At 44.2% G+C, this 25,125-nt stretch overlaps 1 long non-coding RNA gene across 1 annotated transcript in view; it reads left to right on the plus strand.

Annotated features, from left to right (window-relative positions):
* The window catches only part of LOC310838867, a 79,802-nt gene that overhangs the window by 29,941 nt on the left and 24,736 nt on the right, over positions 1–25,125 (plus strand). The window lies entirely within an intron of this gene.

Here is a 25,125-nt window from a genome sequence, read left to right on the forward strand (position 1 = left end):
TCAATGTGAAAGATGCATTATCATTTATCTGGGCACACTCTCCACTGGTTAGTCCTGCGTTCAAACTATACCAAACAGCCTGAAATGGCAAAGCCTTGGGGAAACCTAAGCTTGTTCACTTCTGATCTTAATGGGTAGAGCCTAGTTAAAATGATCACAGCAGTCAACATTTTTGAAACAGCTGGAAAACATCTGGAGCTTCCAGCTACCCCAGCGAAAACAGTTCATAGTTGTCACCATCAGAGCAGATCTGTTCGTCCTTTGCTTTTGGCATTTCCCCTTTCAACAAAGTCCTCAGGGCAGTTAAGGAAACCACCAGTCCCTTTTCCTGGGGAACTTTTGGGATTATAGCTCTGTGAGGGGAATAGGGGCCTCCTAACAGCTCTCAGCATGCCTTAACAAACTACACTTCCCAGGATTCTCGGGGGGAAGCCATGACTTCCCCCAGTAACTAAGATCAATGATGTGGCGCAGCCGTGTTCTCCTCATCTTAGGCCTGAGGGTGGGGGCAGAAGGGGCAAATGGTTGCTCTTGCCCTTTCTTCCTATCTCACTCTAGTTTTCCTTGCCATTGTGTTCCAAGACTGGTGTTAAGGAATTGGTGCTTGGAGTTGGGAATAGAATGGATGAAGGAAAAGGAAATGAAACTTAATACAGACAAAACAGAGATGCTCATGGCCCATATGCCTGTGGCTCAGAGAGTGGATGTTCAACCTGTTTTAGATGGGATAGTACTGCCCTTGAGGAATCAGGTTCTCTCTCTCTCTCTCCTTCCTCTTTGCTGTCACTTTCCAAGCAAATCCCCCCGCCCCGTTTATTTCTACTTTTGGCTGGCACTTGGCCTATCCATTGGCTGATTTTAACTGGATAGCTTTAATCTCTGCTGCCATATATATATTGCTTTGTTCTGTCTCTACTTTATATTACTTTCTCTTCTTTCTGATTCTTCTGTGTAATTTTTTTTAATATATCTTTTAACTTTCAATGAATTATTCATTGTTAGCCACCTTGGGCAATATTTCTCAGAGAGGTAGGATGTAATTGCTTTTAACAAACAAATAAGATTGAAAGAAATAATATTCCTACGTGCAAGCTAACAGGGTATTTATAAAGATACAATTTTTCTAATTCACATGGAATCAGAAGTGGGGCCCTCTGGTTTAGTCCCATCTCTTTGTCACTCACAATTGCAAACTGGGCATACTTTATGTGGCAAAGTTGGTAAAAAGCAGCAGTGTCACCAAAAAAGGAACTCTTTGGGGACCATAAGTTGCAGCTTGATTTTCACACCGGTTAGTTCCTCTTGTGATACAGAACACCCTTTTGACCCTTCAAAATGCAATTGTTCAAGAAAGACACCAAATACCAAGTGGACAATGACTCAACACCACCAAAAGAGCCATTTTCTGCCCACAAAAGACTGGTCTTTGCCAGTGTGGTATTCCTAGAAAAAGAGCTGTCAGAGATCACCATGAGCTCCTTCCTTGTTCTCTGAGGATGGCATTGGCACTCACTTGGAAAAAAAGCCCTGGATACTGTAGAGTGGCTGGGGAAACCCAGCCAGATGGGCGGGGTACAAATAATAAATTATTATTATTATTATAGCTTACCTGACCCCAAAGTGGCACAGAATTGGTTCGAACCAGAACCTCATGACTTTTGATCTGCCAAGGTGAGCATTGTCCATCAGCATTCATATGCTGGGATCTGACAGACCACTCCAAGCAGGGAACAAAAACAGAGTATCAAGCCTCTGTAGCCACCATACATGGCTGGTGGGCTCCATTTGGCCTGGTCAGTCACAGTTTGAGTAACCCTGGTTTGAAAGGCTGGTGCTGCCTGCTCACTTATTCCTATGCCCCCTTCCCTGTTTCTCTGATGCACATTTATTTTCCATGGGAAACCGGTTTGAGATGATCTAGCAGACAATAGCAGAACAAGGCCGATGGATGAAAGAACAGGAGGCAAGGGAGGCGGGGGATGACGGCAGCATCTCAAGGCTATAAACCGTTTGCAGGAATGCAATAAACTCCACCTGTAGACAAAACACTATCCATGTGTTTACTCCAAGATCTGGAGTTTTATCGCTTCCACGTTTGTTTCACGGCCTGTTATGGTCTGTGTTTGAAGTGAGGGAGGAAATGAATACCTGGTGACTTGACATATTTCCACCCTTCCTCTCATGCTGGAAGACAACAACACATCACATTCATGGAGTTGCAGTAAATGGAGAAACTCTCTCACTCCATTAAATCAATTTCCTTGTGCTTCAGTCTAGAGTCACATGTTCACCAGAACCATGGAACGTTTTGGCTTTGGGCACTTTGCTAGGCATAAAAAATAATTCAGCTGAAGTGGCTCTCCCAGCAAGAAAGAGTGGGATGATTCAAAATGAAGGAAATTCAGGAACCTCCTTATGGTGGTTTGCACTAAGATATATACAATGAATTGCCATTAATTTCAACGGCATTTGCTTCCTTAAGTTTACCTACAGTGGACTAAGACAAAATTCACCTGTGTAGCAGAGAGAGAGGAAAAAAAATATATATTTAGTAGTCTCTCTTAGCCTCACCAGTTTTCCACCCTGAGCTACAGCCTCTCACACACAATGCTTCATGGTTCTGACTGGAATCTTGGATCGTGAATACGAGGCTAATAAACAACAGATGTGAAACTGTCTTTGGGATTTGGTCTTCTAAACATCAATTCCTTCTCAGGTAAACCAGTCCGTCAAATCCCGGCCAAATACGTTGAGTGTGTTTGTTTGTTTTAGTATTTGGAAAGCCACAAATAATAAACCACCTATGCACATGCCCCATTTTGTTCCATGGGACTTCTTTTTCAGTAAATGGAGATAGAATTGTTGCCTGAGCACTTGCAGCGATGGACCTTGGGGTCTCAAATTTCAGCGGCACCCTGTGCGACACCAAAATTTGACACACACCCCTCTACCTCTCATCTTCTATTCTACATCATAGCTGCGGTGCTTGCTGTACTGCCCCCAAGGCTTTGCTCCCAGTGTGACTGAACTTTAGCAAATGCAGACAAGCTTCATTGTGAGCATTTTGACCCCCATCCCAATAAAATACGTCTGGGGCATCTATCTCTCACTTGGTTATTTGCTGAGAGAGTTCAGAAAATGCTGATCTCAGTCGATTTGCAAAATTACTGTGAACCAGGGCAGGCGAGATCACATGTGCCAGTTACTCTTTGCTTCTACCTGTCATTTCACACCAGCTGGGAGGTCTCCTTGTCTAGCTCATTTAAAGAATAAAAAGGTACCTGCTATGAGTTGCAGATAACCACGGGATGGGGAGGGTGGAAGTGTTGGGAGTGACATGATTCTTTGGTAGAGAACCACGGCCGCTTTGATTCTTCCTTTACCAATAGAATTTGCCCATTGTTCCTTTCATACTGTTTGTGTTTATGTGACAGGCGTCTAAAGGAACCTCCTGCTGCAAATCAAGGGGTGGTGAAAGCCCATGAAGGAATTTCATATCAGCACAGGGTGTCAGATTGTTGCAGAATCCCTCCCCCCGCCTCCTTATCTTACTGTGGTGAGCCAAGCATCCCCATAGCCTGCGCATGCCAGATACCATGGTGAGAATTGTACAAGGCTTTTTGTCACAGAGACCAGATGGTAGGCTGCAACACATGCTCCTTCTCTCAAAGGCCCTTCCAGAAGGGGGAGCTTAAGGGCTTCACTGTGTCCTGCGGAAATTCCTTCCCACAAGGGCAGTTCAGCTGGTCTGGCAATCACTGCCTTGGAGGTTATGCAAGGTTATTTCAAAGCCATGTCTCTGTATGATGTGATTTACAAGACACATTAAGAAACTGATGCATATTTAATATATTAATATATTATTTGGCCTGGATACGAAACATGATGAGTTATAATTTAGGCCAATGGGCTGCATCCGCATGGAATAACATATACAGTTTATACTAGACAAATATTCATGGTCAATCTTCCAACAGTCAGGCAAATATCAAATATGAACAAACAACTTATACATTAAGTTTAACATTTAGTTTTCCCAAGAGCAATAAAACGTACAGTGGTACCTTGTTTTTCGAATGTAACCTGTTCTGGAAGACCGTTCGAGTTCTGAAACGTTCGAAAACCGAAAACTCAGTACAGAAGCCTCAGAACGGAAAACTCAATATGGAAAACTCAGTACGGAAGCCGTGTTTCTGATTTGACTTCTGAGGCACATTTGAAAACTGAAGCATTTACTTCCGGGTTTACGGCATTTGAAAACTGAAATGTTCGTCAACGTAGAAGTTTGAAAACCAAGGTACCACTGTACTTGAAACCACACTCTTGCACCAGTACTGCGGACTAAATGTCTTCTACATAAGGCTGGCCAAGCATACTCCAGGGGTTGCCAATGTAGGACTCACAGGCTCATGCAGAGGCCTTCCTAGTGCTCGCTGGGTTCCCTTGGATAAAGGATTGACTGTTAAACCACTCTGGGAATTGTAGTTCTGTGAGGGGAATAGAGGGTCTCCTGACAACTCTCAACCCCCTTAAGAAACGGCACTTCCCATGAATCTTTGGATGAAGCCACAGCCGTTTAAAATGGCATGATGGTACTTTAAATGCACAGTGCAGATGGGGCCTAGGTGTAGCATGTAGCCTGACCTGAAAACTGGGTATACTACATTGCTCATGATATAATTGTAGGCACTCCTGGATTTATAAGTCTTGTGTCCCCCCGCTCCCTGGTTGAACTGATGGGTAACCACAAAAAAGCTTCAATCAAAAAAAAAGCTGACAAAAAGAAAGCTCTTTGAATAAAGTGACTAATAAAGCTAGTCAAACAACAGGGTGCTATATTGGATTTTCCTGTGCATAATAAGAGTCAAAAGCCTTCAGGCTCCATCCTGCCTGGGAGCCCAAACAACAAGAAAGCAGCTCTCAGCTTTGTTCCAGACGTAGTATGGATCATATGGAGGCAATGAACATATCATCTAGGCAAAAAAATATCTAAGGATGGATGCTGCCTTCTGATGAAAGGGCTACATCAGCAGCCCACTGAAATAAAGAGAAGCTGGATCAGGTCCAACATGCCTGGGCAGCACATGATAAGACCAAAATGAGCCATGAATTGCCTCAGCCACAGCTTCTTGCTTGGAGGGATGGTATTCCATCTGGAAGCCATGTGTGTGATGGGGTAAAGCTCGGAAGCTGCAGAGACAGCATCAAACTCTGTACGAGGTCCTGGGTTTATGTTACCTTTTGGAGAATGGACAAAGTTCACCTACCTCTGCCATGGGGATTTTGTTCATGGAATTACCTATGAAATGTCAGCGCCAGGTTAATTCGGTTCCTACCATTTGTGCAAACTACCATGGAAACCATGATGGTACACACCTGTGGGTGGCTTTGCTCTAGTGTCAGAGTCAGAGGGAAGCCCCGTCCCTCCTGCCTATGTGTTGATGGGATGTCTTGATCCTGGTAAACTATAAATATTCCCAGGGCAGCTATCAGCCCATAACAGATTATTGGGAAATTGTGCTTCTGAATTCTCATGCCCTTTATTGCTGCCTACCCTTTGGGCTGATTGGCTGGTGCATGTTATTGTCCCCAGTCAACAGTTCAGAGGCATTCACAATGGCGGCAGCCCCTCTTGGATTTGTACAAGTTGCAATTGCATCAGTCGTGCTGCTGTCCTGAGCCTTTGATAGTAGCCAAGAAAGGTTTAACTGTGTGAATCCAAAACTGCCAGTAATGCCACAAAATGGATAGGATCACCACTATCTGACATTCAGTCAGACCCAGATATAAGATCATAGCTATCCTGTTATAGTTTATTTGAAAGCTTGGATATAAATAACATAGGCAATAAATGACTGCCTGAGTTACTAGAGACCCAGCTTAAGAGCTGGTTCAGAATGCCAGTTCCTGGAATGGTACAGTCCTCTAAACACAACTATAGCCCCTCAGATTTCATGTGGGAAAGATGCCATGCCCCACATGAAATATTTGCATTTCTGATGCATTAGGCCCAAAGCCTTCTTTCTGGAACATAACACTTTCATGTGGAATAAATAAAAATAAAAAATTGTCCAGTAGCACCTTAGAGACAAATTAAGTTTGTTCTGGGTATATGTTTCCGTGTGCACACAAAAGCTTATACCCAGAACAAACTTAGTTGGTCTCTAAAGTGCTACTGGACAATTTTTAAATTTATTTCGTCTGTGTCAGACCAACAGGGCTACCTACCTGAATCTACTTTCATATGGGACACAGTTTTGATGTGGGAAAACGTTTTACAATATGCAAAGCCTATGTCAAGTTTGAAGTGGTAGAGTCACTTGAGAAGACTGTACCATACCAGAAACTGAATGTATGTATTAGCCCTAGATATAATTCTACAAGAGCTTTCTTTCCTTCAGTCAGGGTTGGGATGTGTGTTCTGTTCTTCAAGGCTGAGCTGCACATCTTTGTTCTTCCACTTTTATTTTTATTTTTTAAAGGCCCTGTCAGTTTGTGAGAACTGGGGGGTAGAGTATGAATGAGAAACTAAAGTCACAAGACAAGAGTCAGGACCCAGTGGTGAGCTTTTGAGAAGGCACAGCATCTTCCTCCCAGAACTTAAGAGATGTGCTCCTGTCCTCTGTAAAGCCTTTTCATTGCACCCCTGCAATCACAGCCATTGTTCCGAAGCTTTTTGTCTCAGTAGTCATAAACAAGGTGAATAAACTTGCCCACAGGTAAAATAAATACAAGGTACCCACTGGACTAATATTTGTTGAGCTGTACAGAGCAAACACTCCCCCCCTTCCAGGAATTATACATTATCCGGCAAGTCTTTTCTTTTCCACATATAGCTTCACTTTTGACCTACAAAAGCCACATCAGATTGTCCTCATGGCAATTAGTCAGGACAGCCAGGTGAACAGACGCTCATGACAATGAGTGTCCCTAAAGTTCCCAGTGATTGTTAGCCAAAGGTCACCTGACTTGTGGTGATCGTCTCTTCTCCTTTAACATGACAGCTTCCTGCACAAGGCAAGTGGGCAACCTGATTCATCTGCCAGAAGCAGAACTTGTGGCTTCCCTTCCCAACCTAATGCACCTTATGCATTTAGGCACGGATGCTGTTGGAGGGTGTGCGTGCGTGCAAGCGAATGTGTCTATTGGAATTATCTGAGAGTTCTTTTGTTTGCATCCAGAAAGATGCTGATTGAACGCAGAGTCCAAATGAGTTTAAAGCATTGCATAAGTAGGCGTAAATAACCTTTCATCTATAAATAGTTGTTTTTTTTAAAAAAAAACTTGTTAAACGAATGTGTTGGGAAAGATTTCGCTTGCTGTATGGCAGCAAGCCACAAACATCTGCTACAAAGGAGAGAAGTCCTATCCCCGGCTCTGAATTGTGGTCCATGTGTGCCTTCTATTAATCTCTGGTTTAGGAATTTTGATAGATTGGCCACCTCCGGGGTGTGATTGTGGTGTCCTCAGTTCTTTTCAAGGCTTCCCTTGTTGTTTCCTGTGTAGGCGTGCTGCGGGTTTTTTTGTTTTTGTTTCTGAGAGGGAGTGTCATATGATGGGTCAGCAACTTCTGATCTCTCTGTCTGATCCCACTTCCTTCCTGAGTTTGATAAACAGTCAAAGGAACTATTTATGTGCGCATATGGATGTTTGTGTCTCAGATGTTTGCCTTGGCTCTTCCAGTTGTATTGGGTTTTGTGGGGGGGGGGTCACTTGTTCTATCTGAGCAGATCCGCTCTATCCTCTTATTAAATCTCTTTGGCTTAACTGAGCCTGACAACTTCCCTCCCTCCCGCCTAATAGTTTACAAAATTAAATTTTGCTTCTTTGCATTTCACTTCTTTTCCTATTCTTGTTCTATCATTACCTAAAATATTAAATTACTCAACCTGAATAGGTAGCAATTTCATCTTACAAATCTTCAGATAACCATACTAGTGATGTTAATTGCTTACAGTTGTCTTTCAAATATGATTTATATTTATTCCAGTCTTTTTGGAATTCTTGGTCTTGCTGGTTCCGGATTCTTCCCGCCAGTTCTGCCAGTTCTGCAAAGTCCATCATTTTCATCTGCCACTCTTCTTTCGTTAGTACTTCATGTTGTTTCCATTTTTGGGCTAACAACATTCACCTCACATTTAAAGGTGAACCTAATTCACAAGCCGAACTGAATTTTGCAGTGCTCTTCTCCAGGCAAGCAATATGTAGAAAAACACAGTGCAGGTAAAAATGCATTTCTTAGTGAAAACAGCATACACACGTGCTTTAGAGCAGGGGAAATTGCTTTGTAAAATTGTGCACATTGTGCAAACGCCATATAAAAATGTGCCTAATAGGAGAAATCAGCGCTAAAGCACTGGTGAAATTTTGCGAGGTGTTTCTTTTTTAAAAAAAAATTGCAAACTGATGTGGAAATGTGGGAAATGGTACTTAAGATTGGAAAAATGAGAAACTGAGAGAAATCAAAATTGACAAATTTGCCCATGTCTGGCTTCAAGTTGTGTCAGATGGTATGTGACCACCACACAATTTACTTAAACTAGTTTAATAACCATGACCTCTCAGTAGGCAGCCCTTGGAGCTATAGTTTGTGACAGGAACAGAGAAGTCCCATAACCTGGTCCTTTGCCATACTATAATTACCAGAATTCTTTGGGGGAAATCATAGCAGTTTGATTGGTGTAAAACTGCAACAGGTTCTTAGCATAGCTACTTCAGAATTCTCTTACTTGCAGCACTAAAGTGTCTGGCTATGGAACCTCACAGTATGAACACATACCTTCTAGCATTTCATAGGTGGTGTTAAGGATACCCTTGTGCATTTATATCATTCCTTTTCTACAACCAAGAGGTGCTGCCTCAGAGTCCTGTCCCTAGTTGCTGAATAATCTTTTCAGCAAGAGACTGTCCTACATTGCATCTAAGTAAGGTGCACTAATAAACACATGGCACTGGTGCATTTAGGTAATTTAGGTAATTTAAACTCTGGGTATTACAATATTACAGAGCCTGTTCCGCTTCCCATTCTTTTTTTTATGAAATCATTTTTATTGATTTTCCAATAAAAACAGCCAATCAACATATCCACATCATAATCCAATTAAAAACAAGAAACTAAAATAAAAAAGACCAAATTGTAATCCAAATTGTAATTATTAATTTTTCCGGGCTCCCCATAGTCTGGACCTTTGAAGCATATCTCCAAATCTTCAGTCCTGCCTCTTCTCATTGTTTTCATATTTTCCGCCTTCTGGTCTTAACGCTTTAAAGCTCTCTGTCCCTGGCTATGTGATTCTCAGTCATGTCAAAAATCATACAGTGGTGCCTCGCAAGACGAAAATAATCCGTTCCGCGAGTCTCTTCGTCTAGCGGTTTTTTCGTCTTGCGAAGCAACCCTATTAGCGGATTAGCGCTATTAGTGGCTTAGTGGCTATTAAAGGCTTAGCGGCTTAGCAGCTAAAAGGCTATTAGCGGCTTAGCGGCTTGGAAAAAGGGGGGGAGCGAAAAAAATCGCAAGACTCGCAAGACGTTTTCGTCTTGCAAAGCAAGCCCATAGGGAAATTTGTCTTGCGAAGCGCATCGAAAAACGGAAAACCCTTTCATCTAGCGGGTTTTTCTTCTTTCGAGGCATTCGTCTTGCGGGGCACAACTGTATGGCCTTTCATCCACCGAATACAGCTTTATTAGTAAATATATATTTTTGGCTTCCCCCACTCTTTAGATGCTTACTGGGAGCATGAGATACAAAAAGGGTTATGTGCATGCCCCCCACAAAGGGCCAGTGGCGATTCACTTGTGGCATTTGCCAACTTATCCAGCTAAATGTTAGGTAGTGCTTATGAAAATTGGCTTTGCCTGTCCACATGCTTGATCTAGTCTTCTCCTCCTGTATCTCTTAGATGTGCAGGCAGGCAGTGGGCCTGCACATAACATTTTATGTTAACAGATGGGAGTCTTCTTGTCATGTGTCCATGACAGCCAATGAGCAGGCCCAGTGTGGTGTAGTGACTGGCGTGCGGGATTGAGGACCTTGGGAGACCAGGATTCACATCACCACTTGGCCATGAAGCTCACTGGGCGACCATCTCTCAGCCAAACCTAACCCACGGGCTTATTTTAGCATAAAACTGGAAGAGGGAGATTCGTGTATGCCACCTTAAACTACTTGAAGGAAAAGGCAGGGTATAAATGTAATAATAATAATAATAATAATAATAATAATACAGTCATACCTCGGGTTGAAGTTGCTTCAGGTTGAGCACTTTTGGGTTGCGCTCCATGGCGACCCGGAAGTAACGTGTTACTTCTGGGTTTCGCCGCTCGCGCATGCGCAGACGGTCAAAATGACGTCACGCGCATGTGCAGAAGCGGCAAATCGTGACCCGCGCAGATGCGTGTTGCATTCGCTTCAGGATGTAAACGGGGCTCCGGAATGGATCCCATTCATATCCAGAGGTACCACTGTAATAATAATACTACTTCCGTAGAAATGAGCTACTTCTGCACCATATGTCATTTATTTCTGGTTGGGGAAAAGGTATTGAATATATCTGTCTCACTATCATACACACATGACTCAGTAGTGATAAACACAGGAAATGGTAAATATCCTCCAGTTCCTAGTCTACTCCGTTTCAAGAACCCCTTTACGCATTATATTTTAGTGCATGTGTGGCTAAAGCTGAGTGAGCATGTTTACAAATATGTTCATGACACACAGGTCTGCTTGGCAAAGAGCCAGCAGCGACCTGAGCTCTTGGGTCTAGTATACATTTAGTGACAAACCTGTGTTTCCTGCTTTTATGGTGCGCTCTCTCTCTCTCTCTCTCTCTCTAGTATCATGAAGCCTTTTTGCATTTGTTACTGGATTGTAGGTTAAAAGTTGCTTCTGCTCTTTGGTGCCCTGAAACGCTGGTGGTGGAGGCATGGCATGGGGTCATGTGGACTCCATGAGCCAAGCACGAAGGGCTGGTGGACGGAGACCAGACAAAGGAGATACCACAACCCTCTACATTCAGGCCTTACAGGCCTGCCTGTTAAAGGAAAAGGAAAAAGGAAAGGAAAGAAAATGATAAACTTTTGTATGAAAGATATGCACCGCTGCCAAATGCAGATCACAATGCCTGTTTGTATTTGGCTGGAGCGGTTATGCTGCTTCTTATATAAGGATGAAAAATGTAAGAGCTGCCAGGAGACCTGTAGCTACAGTGTACACAAAAATAGCTAATTCATTCTTCACCAGTACTTTGGTTCACAAGGCTGGCCCTACCATTAGTCAGAGTGTGAGGCAGTTGCCTGAGGCGGCCTCCTCCCTAACCAATTGCCCCAAGCCCCCTGGCCATTTCCCTCTGTTGGATATCAGAGCTGGGTGTGCCTCACAGCCTCTCACTAACCCCCTAAGCTGTCCTGCTGCTCTCAGCTGCAATGGACGACACAGCTCTGTTCCTGTTGAACTTCCAATCCAGACTGATAGGAGAATCTTTTCTTTTGCCTTAGACAGCCAAATGTTTCAATAAATGAGTTCAATAAACTCTCCCCATGATCTTGTTTCCAGAAGCATTTTCTTGTGCATTTTCTAGATCTGTACATTAGGACGGCCACCTTCCTCCCGCCCTCAGTTTGGCCCACTTTCCACGTTACCTCTCATGCCGAAATTTCTTCCTTGCGGAAGTATGGATAGAGTAACTATCTGCACTGCTGCCGTTTTGTTTGTGCTCGGGGCACAATGAAGAGGGTCATTTCATTCATTCCAGAAAGGCTCTCCGGACACACAGAGGCCGTGTTGTGCTGAAGTGAAAGGCATCTTTGAAGGAGCGTGTCATCTGCCCCCACTTGGCCTTGCTGTAGGACTGGAATCAAAATACCAAATCAGACTTTGCAGCACGATTCATTCAAGCCACTCTGGACAGCTCTCACAGGGCTCCCTTCCCCAAAATAATGCCTGAACTTTCCCAAAGGCAACAGACCAATTCCCCTTGACCCTCTCCTTGCACTACGGCCCTCCCACCCCAGGCTGAAGATACCCTGGAAAGCCAGATAAATGAGGCCTGTAGTTGCTGAAATGTGATTGTGAAACAATGTCAGCTATGAGTTCCAGGGGAAAAAAGAACCATGTTTAGCTGTTAGCAGTGTATAATAACAGCATAGGAACCTGCCAGACCATTGGTCCATCTGGCGCAAAATTGTTGACTAACTGGCAGCGCCTCCCCAGGATTTCAGACAGGATTCCCTCCCAGCCTTAGCTGGAAATGCCAGGCATTGAACCTGGTAAAACAGATGCTCTACCACTGCTCTACAGTCCTTTCCCTAAAACCAATCAACAAATCCTCCTGTGTCACCAAAGAGACTGACAGGTTTGCTGTGGCGTGAGCTGCCATAGACCTTGACTCAGTCCCTCTCATTCTGACTTGTCTCACAGGTTTGCTGTGAGGGGGAACCTTCCCCACTGGAGTAACCAGGGCTTTCCCCGCAGCTGGAACTGAGTTTTGGCACCTCTCAGGTGGGCGCCATTATGAGAGAATGAGGGAGGCATTAATGGTGAGTCCCAGCATCTCCTTTTCTAGAAAAATAGCACTGGGAATAACCCTATGTTAAGCAACTTGAACTGCTGAGAGGCAGAGCATAGTATATTTCACCAGATGCAAGCCGTGGACCAAGGAGGAGCCGGGTACATATGTGTGTTGGAGCACTGAGGGCTGTCGTGTGAACCAAAGTCACAAAGTGAGAAGAAGTAATGGATAACAGGAATCTGGACCTGGATCCTTGGCACATAAGCCTGCCTTGAATACAGCTCTCATTTTAACTGGAGCCATATTTGTCTATAGCTTGAGAAGGACCGGTGATTGCTGCTGAAGCCGAAAGGAAGACAATTCCATTCTGTAATAAATCCCAGCCCTGCAGCCTCCTCCCATGTACTTGTCCTTTGAGATTGCTCTGTAGACATACAGCAAAGCCGCTGAGAGGCCAGCAGGGTTTTATTGGCACTTCATGGGCTTCTGTAAATAATATACGATTCCAGATCTCCTGGTATGGGAATTCTACAAAGCAACTGAGAAAGCCCCCTCATGCACACGGGAAACATAAGAAGGCCTCTCTCATTGACCTTAGAGCCAGGGCAGCCAATGTGGTGCTTTCCAGATGCCACTGGACTACAACTACCATCAATCCTGATTATTGGCCATGCTGGCTAGGGCTGATGTGAACTACAATCCAGGTAATGCAGAGGGCACCCCATTGGCTATCATTGCCTTAGAGGCAGGAGCAGGGGGTGGGGTGAACACCTGAAGGTGGGATGCTAGAAGAAGGAAGCTTCCCTGCATGAATGGCTGTGAGCTGAATCGAGACAGCCTGAGCCTCATTTGTGCTTGCACCCCACCCTGTCAGACGAGTCCTCTATTTGGAAGACGGCTTACAGATAAAATCTGATTCAAAGATAAAGAACCTTATGAGAGGAGAGCAGAAGGGGCCTTGAAGTTGTCCAACAACAGCAGCCCCCAGACAGGCACACACCCAGGTCACAGTCTTCCCCACCATGGTGAGATGTATTGAGGGCCTATTTGAATTATAATAATTATTTCTAAAATTGCATCTCTGAATAAAATTAGCATACCCTTTCCCCTTTTTAAAAGAGATATAGGAATGGCCATCTCCCCCAAGACAAAAAGATATGGTGGACGTGATAGACTTTCCCATCCATGTGCAGATTAGTTTTCTCCCTTACTGGGATCTAAGAGAGGGGTACATATCCCAGGATCTCTGGTGGGCAAAGACACTCCCTGGATGGAACTGAAAGGCAGAGTGTCTTTTATTGGCTGGGGACCCTGGTACTTAAAGTCATGTCCCTGGCTCTCAGTCGGAAAGAGATTCCCTGCACATGAATAGAAGCACCTTCTCCCTCTGCTTCCATCTCCTCCACTGCCTTCGCTAAATTCAGTACCCACACCACCCAAGGAATGGGTGAGCAGCCAAACCAGGGCTTTCTGGATGTTTCAGCCGAGCTCTTAAAATGCCCGTTGAGGCTTCTTGAAAATCCAGAGCACCCCAAAAGCCCCAAAGAGCACTTAGTGGGCAAGCTAGAGAGTGGGTGCACAACAATGCACATCTTAGCTTTAAATACCGTATTTTTCGCTCTATAGGATGCACCCGGCCATAGGACGCACCTTGTTTTAGAGGGGGAGAACAAGAAAAAAAATCTCCCCCTCTCTGCGCAGTGCCCCTTCAGTGAAGCGACAGGAGAAACAGAGCCCCCTCCATTTCTCCTACCGCTTCGCTGAAGGGGCGCTGCGCAGCTCTCCCTCTCAGTGCAGCGCCAAGAGAGCGAGAGGGGTTGGTGCGCACCAACCCCTCTCGCTCTCCAGGCTTCAGCAAAAGCAACCCAAAGCCTCCGGAGCATGGCGGGAGCGCTCCCACTGCGCTTTGGGGGCTTCGCATTGCTATCGCTGAAGCCATGGAGCCTGCACTCCATAAGACGCACACACATTTCCCCTTAGTTTTTGGAGAGGGAAAAGTGCGTCTTATAGAGCAAAAAATACAGTAGGTAGTGCCCAGCAGCTTGACTCACACCTGGAAAGAGAGACTCACACCCTTCATTGTTTCAGGGTTACAATTCAGGGTACAGGGAATTGTTGTCATTGTCCTTCATGTACCTGGAGTACAACATCACAGCTCTGCTTCCCGTTTGCTCTGTTCAAGCGACCCTATGCTGTAGCGCTATAGACAGATTTGCCAGCTGCGTTGAAATTCCAGAACTTTCTTCAGTCTAATCGTGACATCCGTTTTAACCGCAACGCCGCAGTTCCCTTTCACAATGCTGTAATTCTCCCTCGGAGCACTGCTGTTCAAAATGCATTGATCCACAGACGTCAGCCCTACTACGGAGACATAAACTGCGGCTTTGTGAGATAGTCAGAGATGGTCTGGCTGAAAATGCCAATGGTGGACAATATATCCTTTCTTTCCATCGAAAACAAGTCTGGTATTTCGGAGGAAGGGGAGTAGTGGGCAAAACAGTGGAATTGTTCAGATTCTGTGCGTAGATATAACCTTCTGTATGCTGACAAGAAGACCTTTTGCTCCTCCGTCCTCATGTCAGGAATAGCCTGTGCCCATCAGTTCTGATGTTAAAGGGCCTCAAACAGGGAATGTACTCATGAGAACAGAGTGTATCAATTTGTAATGTATACTGTTTACACCATACAAAAGGTGTGCTCAGGGATTCTAAAGGTCAGTTCCGGGATGCTAATTCAGTGTCACTGATTGTAACTCTGCATATATCCAGAGGAGAAACCTAGGCTCATTTCCCATTCAGTCATGAAGGTTACTGGGAATGGCAGGAACATTCTCAGCCTATAACACCACATAACCTGCTCTGACTCATGGGAGAAAGGAGAGTTACAAATGTAATAATCATCATAATCGTTGGCCCTGGTTAATACAGTCACTGATGAACCCAACTTCCATGAATGTGTACATATCTCTGTGTTGCTGTTTTAAAAAGTAACCAGACCCCGCTGCCTGCAGTGAGAAAACACAATTCATGGAAGGTTTTTCGAATTCTGATTGAGTGCGTCATTCTGAAAGCCATAAATGATGTGGGGAGGAGGCCAATTCCCCGACCGTTCTCTCACAGTCGCTACAGCGAGCTTGGGAACTAGCACATGTAGAGCAGACTTGAGGGTTGGGAAGTGCAATCCCAGTGACGAAGGGTTGACAAGCAACCATTGGTGGTTGTAAAACAAGCATGCAAACAAGCAAACCGCCACTCACAACACTGTAGTTCTCTTTTGCAATGCTGTTTCCTTCCCTCCCCGCCACCTTCTGGTCTCCTTGGTCTTCTGGTCACCTTGCAGGTCTCCCACAGGCTTCTGGTTCACCACTGTCAGAAAAAAGGATGCTGGACTCGATGGATCTTTGGTCTCATCCAGCAGAGCTCTTTTTATGTTCTCACTGGTGCAAGCAATAGAGAGAGGGGACACCTCAGAGACACGCTGAGAACATTGTATTAAGGCCCAGCACATTTCAACTGATTCAGCCTCTTTAAGGGACATTGTAACATATGCTATAGCTCAAGTAACTGAAAGTTAGCTTGAAAATTAGCACAAGTTGTGCTAAGCTGGGCCAGCCTCGCCAGTGCTCAGCTACAATACATAGCAGCTACACTGTGATGGCAGAAATGAATTATTGCCCATGGTACAACTATCTTTGAGCCATATGGTTTTCCTAGGGCACCAAGTGGCTGGACTGCAGGAGCCAGACATGTCCTCTGGCAAATCTTTTGAGAAAAGAGGACCATATAAACAGCGATGGCCTAGGGATTTCACTGGAGGTTTGAGGCAAGAGAGGTTCTTCTGCAGCAGAGAAAAGATCTGCAAAATGTTACACAGGCTGTATGACAGAAAGGAAAGTGCCGTGTGCAAAACGTTTGGCATGAAAAGGGTTACACAAGTTCCATATCTGTTCTTGCTTTTGTTCACATCCACAGATTTCATCCACATGCCTCCTAGTTTTAGAGAAACCTCTCCACCTATCCTTGTAAATAACTTTTCCTTGGGATGCCGGCAGCCTCTCTCTCTCTCTCCTAGCCTGGGGTTTCTTTCTTTATAAGGAAAAAGTGTGGTATTGTGGTTAAAAAATTCCATGGGTAATTAATGCCTACATTTCCTGTATATATGTAAGCCTGAGTACCGGAACTTTCTTTTTAGGCTTGGACAACATCAAAAGCAATCTCCTGCTTAATGCAGCAGGCTGAAGGTTAAGAGAAGTCCCCTCATTCTTCCATTGTAGGGCAGAGGGTCCCTTCTCTGACACCTGGGAGATGTTTCTTTCATCTCCCTGAGCTATTTCATTGCATGGTGTGTGTGTGTGTGTTTGTGAGTGAGAAAGGAATAGTCTTGGAAATGGTTACATATGCAGCGTAAAGCTGATCAGGACTTATCTGAGAAACCCAAGCGCTGCCCCTTTTAGTCCAGCACACCACTTTTCGTGAGCTCCGGTTGCCTCAGGCTACAGGCATGGTCTGGATTTGGTTCCTCAGAGGTACACAGCATGAAAAACTTTGGCTCTGAAGCAAGAAGGCATGATTTTTATTAAGGGCTTTATTGGCTGTGCGAGCCCTGGAGATCGGCTTGCCTGCCAGCATCCTCCAGTGGAAACCCCAGGCTGCTTCTCCCCTTCCCTCCTTTTCTTTTTTACCTTGAATAAATAAGTGCCGTCTGAAGGCTGGTGGGCATGCCAGCTGGAATGCATTCAGTTCCTTTTCAACTTGTTAGACACGCAGGACAAGTTTACAGTTTGCTAGTGTGTGATATTTACAGTTCTCCTGAAAGCCCGTCCTGCGCTCCCCTTTGCCAGATGAGGATAAAGTCTGGGCTTTGCTGATCAAGATGAAAAGCCACTAGAAGAGGGAGGGCCCTCCACCCCCCTCTCCCTTTCGCTGCCCTATAGATCCACAACAAAAACCAGAGCCTGCAGAGTATCGATTGATCAGTGTGGAAGAACAGAAGCGAAGATCACAAAAGCAGCTATTCAGTTACTAAAGTTGCCCCTAATTGCACAGCCTCAGCACCTTCATCCAAACATTTCAGAGCTTTGAACTGAGCTTCAAACACCCCTTTAGAAGTGAAGTGAAGCCATTAACCTGCGACTTGCCCAAGGCCAAAAAGAAAACTTCTGTCACAAGTCAGGCTGCCTTCTTAACAATCTTGCTGCAGCCACAGATCATCTAAGTGTCCCTGTTTTCCAAGGACAGCCCTGGATTTACAGAAGTCATCCTGGTTTCTGATTTGATCCTGGAATGTCCTTCTTTTCCTTAGGACATTCCTATTTTCATTGGAGAAATGTTGGACGGTATGGAGTTATGCGACCCCCTGAGCCAAGGAGATAAGTAGCTATATAATCTTTAGAAGACATCAGAAGGCAGACTTGTATAGGGGATTTTTTTTTAAAAAAAGTTTAATGCTTTGTTATGTTTTTATATATGTTGGAAACTGCCCAGAGTGGCTGTGGCAACCCAGTCAGATGGGCAGGGTATAAATAATAAAACGATGATGATGTTGTTGATGATGATGATGGAATAGGGCATGGACACAGCCAGGATTTATTTTAGGGAGGCAGACTTTATGTTGGGGAGGCAGAACCAAGTTATCTGTGACAAAATTGGTCATTTAGTTAAGTATTTTTATTTACTTACTTGATTTGGGAGGGGGAAGCTGCCTTCCCATCCCCTGGCTACGCCCATGGAATAGGACATCTCTATTTTCATTGGAGAAATGAAAAGGCCAAACATATGGAGGCTGTATGGGTACCTGTGAAGGGGGACAAAAATGAACTCATCCTCACCCACTGACATGTCTAAGTTGGCTCCCTCTAACCTGGATGAGCCTGCTACTTTTTTTAAGAAAAAAAAGAGAGAGGTGATCCATTCTGAATCTCATACAGTCTCTTCAGATTGCACCATCTTTTCACAGCATGTTTCTTCTCCTTCCACTTTTGTGTGTATGGTTAATATCCAGCCTGAGAAAGAGTTCTGCCAAGCTCAAAGTCTAGCTCAATATCTAGTTGGGCCTAATAAAGACAATGTTTTACAAAGTAGATTCACTTTCCCCTCCCCAAGATCCAAATTCTGTGTACTTTTACAAATCTACTATATTTTGGGTAGGTTAGAGGTTTGTCTATTTGCCCTTAAGATACCGTTACATGGGAGTAAGCCCTGAATTCAATAGGTCTTACTTTTGAGTAGACATGGTTAGGGTTGGGCTGCCAAATAGGCATTCTAAAATAGTTCTCCGCACTGCCAAGAAGGAATTGAACCTACCTGTCCACAGGAGACTAAAAGCAGTGAAGCCAGAATACTAAGCAAACACTAAAGGGTCTGTGGTGGGTTTCAAGGCAATCTTTGTGAAGCTTACTCATGTTGACTAGCCCTGGGTGTTCTTGGCCTGCGACACAGATGGCCCTTTGCGCGGCCAAAACTCTGTGGGAATGACTGGAAGTAGAAATCAAACAGAATACATCACTTATTGAGGTAGAGCCAAGATCACAGCCACCATGGGCTGTGCAGACACAACTAAGCACAATTCCCGCTTGCACACCACCCCATTTAGAGCCTACTGTGGGCTGATCGCAGAAGAGAACATGGGAATGATATGGCCCCAGCTAACATGGCTTACAGGAAGGGTTGCCAACCCAAAACTGGCGGCAATTTTAAGCATTCCATGGCAGTGATGCAGCAAGGCCTCCCAAGTTCTTGCTGGAGCTTTGCTGCTTTGTTGTTTGCTGCCCTGGGCTCCTTTGGGAGGAATAGCAGCCGAGAAAGTTAAATAACGACAAAAACTTTGCCCATTCCTTCCTGCGCCCAACCCCGGCTGTGAGGCTTAATTAGAATCCAGTCATCTACATTTCAAGACTGCCACCTCTCCCACCACCACCACTGCTGCTCAATGGAGGGCCCATCCTTTAATAGTTGAACAACAGGCAGAGCTTCTTCTGCCTGTGATGCAGTTGTTAAAGAAAGAGAGCCTCCATGAGGAGAAAAGTTGCCCAACCTATGAATCCTTCAGGAATGACGATCAGAAGTATATTGTGACCTAGTTGCATAGTGGTCCTGAAGAAGTTTCTAATTTGAAACAGGGAGCAAATAAAATATGTTTTTGTGCGCTTGAGGTTTTTTCCTCCTCTCTCTCTCTCCCACTCACTGCACTCTCTCCCTACCTAAGATGAGACAATCTCCCACCCCTGTCCTGAGGGAAAATATATAATATTGAAAGTCAGTGTGGTGTAGTGGTTAGAAACTGTGCTAAGACTGGGGAGAGCTAGCTTTCAAATCCTCACTTAGCCATGAATTTCACTGGGTGACCTAGTGCCAATCGCTCTCTCTTATCAGCCTAACCTTCCTCACAGGGTTGTTGTGAGGATAACATGGAGGAGGAGGAAGAATCCTGTGCATCATCTTGAGCTCCTTGGAGCAGGAGCGAGAGGCAAAATGGAAGACAACTGCAAAAGCCTCCTCTAACCTCCCTTCTCAGACCGCCAATGCCTCTTCTTTCCACACTGAAACTGAATCCAGCTCTGTGGGAGGGAATTGGTCCTGGTTTGTGCCGAGTTTCATAATGTCTTTCTTATGGCAATCTGATGCAAAACCAAACAGCTGTGGGTGCTTCAGATCCTGGCTGAGTGTGCACCGTTAATGCACATTTAGTTTAAATGCACACACATGCACATTTTGAGTTGAGAGAGAGAGAGATCTAGACAAATCAGAGACGGGATAAATTTAGAACCCAGCAGTCCCATGTGAACAATCATGTTCTTATTGTAACCATAAGGCAGAAATATTTTCCTGTTGCTCTTACTAAACACTGTGAGATCCTTAGACAGAAAGCCTTAAGCCAACGAGCAGCCTGGGACTTTTATTAGAAACATCAGATAAATCAAGTGGCTGGGTAGACAGTGGCCTTTGGCCAGTAGAGCAAAGAGCCCATCTTGTGCACTGAGCTGCTATGTGTTACAGCGCTGTCCTAAGCATGTTTATTCATGTCCTAAGGAGCGCAGTGGATCTTTCTGTCTGGAATTACAGCCTTCAGCTACAGCCCTAACCATGCCAGCTCAGAAGGAAGTCCTACTGAGTTCAATTGCTCTTACGCCCGGGTCAGTGGGGTTAGCATTAGAACCTGTCGCTGAAATTTAGGATGGCCATGTGGCCTATTTTACAGAGGGCGGTCCTCTATTTGAAGGAGATCTCTGAAAATCTATTCAGTCCAATTCCAGGAACCATAAGAAGGGAGAGCAGGGGTCTTGTATTTGCCCACCAACCACAGTCTGAGCAGCAGATGGGTCACCGGGCCACAGTCTTCCTCAGATGGAAGGGTATACTGTATTTCTGTTTAAATTATAACTATTGTACTTATTTCTAAATTTGCATCTAAACACATAAATTAGCACACACAGCTCTAATGTATTTCTGTGTGTCTGTCTCTCTCTGTGTGTCTGTCCTCTCTCTGTATTATCTTCTGCTGCTTATGCAGGGACTCACTACAAGTTAATGGCTGAACAAACTTGATTTCTGATGAGGCCTGGGAGCCTGCAAAGAGTAGTAGCTAACTTCTGCACCCAAGCCGCAGCTCTGAATCACCTCTCCAGGAGCCAGCCTCCTCCTGGGTCACAACTGTTTCTCTTCAAGGGGCTGTGCATGAAATTGTTACTCTGGCAATTTAGCCAGCAAAATTATCTCAAACACGGTGCTGTTTTGCATATTACAACAGGCGTCCAATAGTTCATTTATCTGGAAATGAATGCATGGCTGGGGCAGCACCAACACTGCTGGACTTGCCCCTGGCCCCCATGTGCACAGAGCCCGTACGCAAACTTGTATAAGCCCAGCCCCCATGCACACGATCCATAACCCACAATGTGGAGGAAATGAATCTGTGCATGTGGGACCCTTGAGCATGAGGAGGTGGGCAGAGGGATGGGGAGAAATTTGATTCAGTTCACATTTAAAGGCAAGCCTACTTAGTTCACACTTCCTGAAACAATATGAAAAGCAAAACACAGCCGTCTTTTGCAATCTGTTCTTCTCTGAATTTTGTAATGCAGTTCTCCAGCCAAGTAGTTTGTACAAAAAAAAAAAATGCATATCCCAGGGTTCCACTCCAGTCTTTTGAAACTCGTAGTTCTCTGAATTTTGTGATTCAGTTCTCAAGCCAAGTAATTTGTACAAAAAAACAGTTCTGCAAAAATGTATATCCTAACTAATGCATGTTAATTAAAATAACATAAATATTTTAGGGGGAAACTGCTGTGCAAAAATTGCATTAAAATGTGTACATTAGGAGAAATCCACATTCAAATGATCTCTCTCTCTCTCTGTGTGTGTGTGTGTGTGTGTGTGTGTAGTACACACTGATGTGGAAGTGTGGAGAACTGAACTTAAGGATGGACAAACGAGAAACTGAGATAAACCAAGATTTACAGGTCACTAGGCTGGGGACAGGGCCCATGGCACTTACCTCCCAAAGTGGGGAAATGTATAAATTTCACATGCATTTGGAGCTGAAACTGTCAGAGAAGACAATGTGCAGCAAAAAACAGAAGGGTGAATAAAGTGCAGTCTCCTTTTCTTTCCATATGTCAATGCTTAAAAGAGCTCTCAATAGAAACCATTTATTTATTTATTTATTTATTTGTTTGTTTGTTTGTTTGTTTGTTTGCTTGCTTGCTTGCTTGCTTGCTTGCTTGCATTAGTTTAGAAACTAATAAAATTGTTTTTTAAAAATCACATTTTGCATTATGAGCATTACTTAGCAACTCACCAGAGCTTCTGATCTCTTGGCTGCTATGAATGTTTGTTTTTTGTTCTCAATGATAAATTGAATTTTCCATAGGTGAAACAGAACAGCAAAGTCTGCCCAGCTCTGAGCAGTGTATTTACACAATTGCCACCTCTGTGAAGTTCTTTGAAAGACACAGGAAAGGGTTTTTTTTGTATTTTAAATGTTGTTAATAACCCTTGGGGATACAGGAAATTAATCTTCCTGTTTTGCTACCCACATGTCCTCCCTGCCACCCCCACATTTCCTGTTGAGAAATAGAAATGGTTCCTCACAGGAAGTTAAACAAGGAAGTGGTGAAGGAAGTCTTTTCAAGGGCAACAGTAAAGCATTTTTTCTTTTGAACTTTGCATTTGCACACTTTCTGAAGAGAGAACTCACAGGCCCTCTAATATATTGGTTCAGAAGGCTTTTGTCTTGCTGGCATGCTGACTCACCTCTGTTTCACCCCCTACTGTTTTTTGTTTTTTTTAAAAAAGGTGCAGCCATTTGACATAATTCAACCAGTCAAGTTGACTGTTGCTTAAGCAGAGCAAATACTCTTCGTGGCCCCATACTAATATGCCTCTTTATCTCAAACAGCTTAAACTCCAAGGAAAGAAACAATAGAGGATCTGAACGGAAGACCTGAAATTATCGTGAAGGGTTTCTCCAGAGCTACCAAAGCTTTCCTCAACGTGGTTGATACCTTTGAAGTAGGGAGGACCTTCTGGAGAAAGACATTTGCTTCAGGGAAGGAAATGGCCCTCTGCTACCCTCCCTCCTGTCAGCCATTGTTTTCCATCTGTGCCCAGGGCTGACCTCTTGGTTAGCCTCCCCATATAAAGTATGATTTACCTCACAGTTGTATCAGGTATGCAAAAAAACTATATAGGAAGGACTCCTGTGGCACTTGATTATGTGGAATTGGAACTGTCTCAGAACGTAAGAAGAGGTCTGATGGATTATGCCAGAGGCACATCTAATCCATCACCCTATTCTCACGTTCGTCAAGCAGATGCCCACGGGAAACCCAAAAGAAGCCTCTTAACACAACAGCACTTTCCCCGCTTGTGATTCCCAGCCACTGCCATTCAGAGGCAAGTCTGCAACAGTGGAGGTCAAACACAGCCATCCTGGCTAGTCGCCAATGGTCTAACAGAAGGAAAGAAACCATTGATGCTGATTTTACTCAGGTAGTGAGGAAATAACTGGAGTGACATCACACCTGAATAAGACTCTGATCTATTGTATATTGGAAAATAGCATTCAAGCAGTTAAACAGAGCCAGGAAGGAAAGCAAGCAAGCAGAGATGTGGAGGGACATTCCCAAAGTAATATAGCTAGGCCTGCTAATTTTATTTGAGGAATAACATTTGGGGAGGACATTTGCTCAGAGAACCAGCTTTGTATGCAAATGTTCAGTCGGCAGGATTAGGGTAACTTCTGGTTTTGCAGAAGTATAAAATGTGCAGTGAAGAAGAAGAAGAAGAAGAAGAAGAAGAAGAAGAAGAAGAAGAAGAAGAAGGCCATTAATAACATCCAATGAAGGACTGAATGCTCAGTGGCCATGGAATGCCAGTTGACTATAGGGTGGAAGAAAATGAAAAATCAGGTGGGAGAGAGAGTGGCTGGAATATCCTAGAAGAGGATATGGCCAGCTGGAACAATGCTCAGGGGCACTCCAGATTGCAACATTTTGTTGCAGGTTCCACTTCTCCCTGCTAAAAGAGAAGTGCTTCTAGGGGTGGTGACACCTGTGCAATTCAGTTATGGCTGCCTAGTCCCTCCTGGCAGCTCGCAACATCTGCAAAGGCCCTCGGTGTGCAGGAAGGTGACATCTGCATAGGACCTTAAAGGGAACTTCCTCCCCTTTGACAAACTTAGCCACCTGTTATTTTACTCAGTCAGAATGGTTAAGGAGGAGGAAAGGGCACATGGTTTCCATTCCATTCCATCCAAAGAAGGTTTAAAAGCTGTGTAAAAGTTTTAAATTGAATCCCACTGGTGATTTTGAAAATACCCCCAAATAATTAATTGGACATAAAAGCATTGACACAGGATTGCAAAGAATGATGCCATAAACATTCATTGAAACAATGGAAAAGTACTCCCACTTTGGCTTAACTTTTAGCCTCCCTGATTGTGTGAATAATTGTTTGGTTTAAGACTGTTAAGGGGTAACTAATCTGCATTAAGTGATCTTGACCAAAGTGCGGGGGGTTGGGGTTGGGGGGCCCCTGATCATTCTAATCTTCATTAGTGACTGTGAATGCAGAAGAAGAATTGGTATTTGTTCTGGTTCCATTTGTCAAAAAAAAAAAAAAATCAAAGTGATCTAGTAAACACCCACGCACTGCGTGCATAGAAAATCACCTTTGTCATTCTTCACTTATCATGTATAAGTACCTAGATAGAGCAGAATATAATTTAGTCTGGCTGCCGACTCATTTATGCATGAGTCATACCTTTTGCTGTGGCTTCAAGTATTCTCACATTCCGGAGTGCAATATCTCTAAAAATATAATCAAGCCAAAATATATTGAACTATTTTTTTTTAATAGAACTTGATCCAATGCAAATGACTGCCCTGATTTTACTTTCCTTTCTGGTGGGGAAAAAGTAGCTTGACTGTGCATCCAGACTATGGAACACCCTCTGGCAGTTTCAGTGAGTGCTTTGGATGGCTAACTTAGAAAGCCAACATGGTGGCACAGTACGCACCAGCAGGTGAAGTTCAGGATCGTGCATCAACTTTGTTCTGGAGGTGGAGCCAGGTGTGAAACAGTGGTGGTGGACAGAGCTTATGTGCGTGCCTCTTGCC

The sequence above is a fragment of the Podarcis gaigeae genome (genome assembly GCF_964106915.1).
Source record: "Podarcis gaigeae genome assembly, chromosome: 2".
Taxonomy (NCBI): Eukaryota; Metazoa; Chordata; class Lepidosauria; order Squamata; family Lacertidae; genus Podarcis; species Podarcis gaigeae.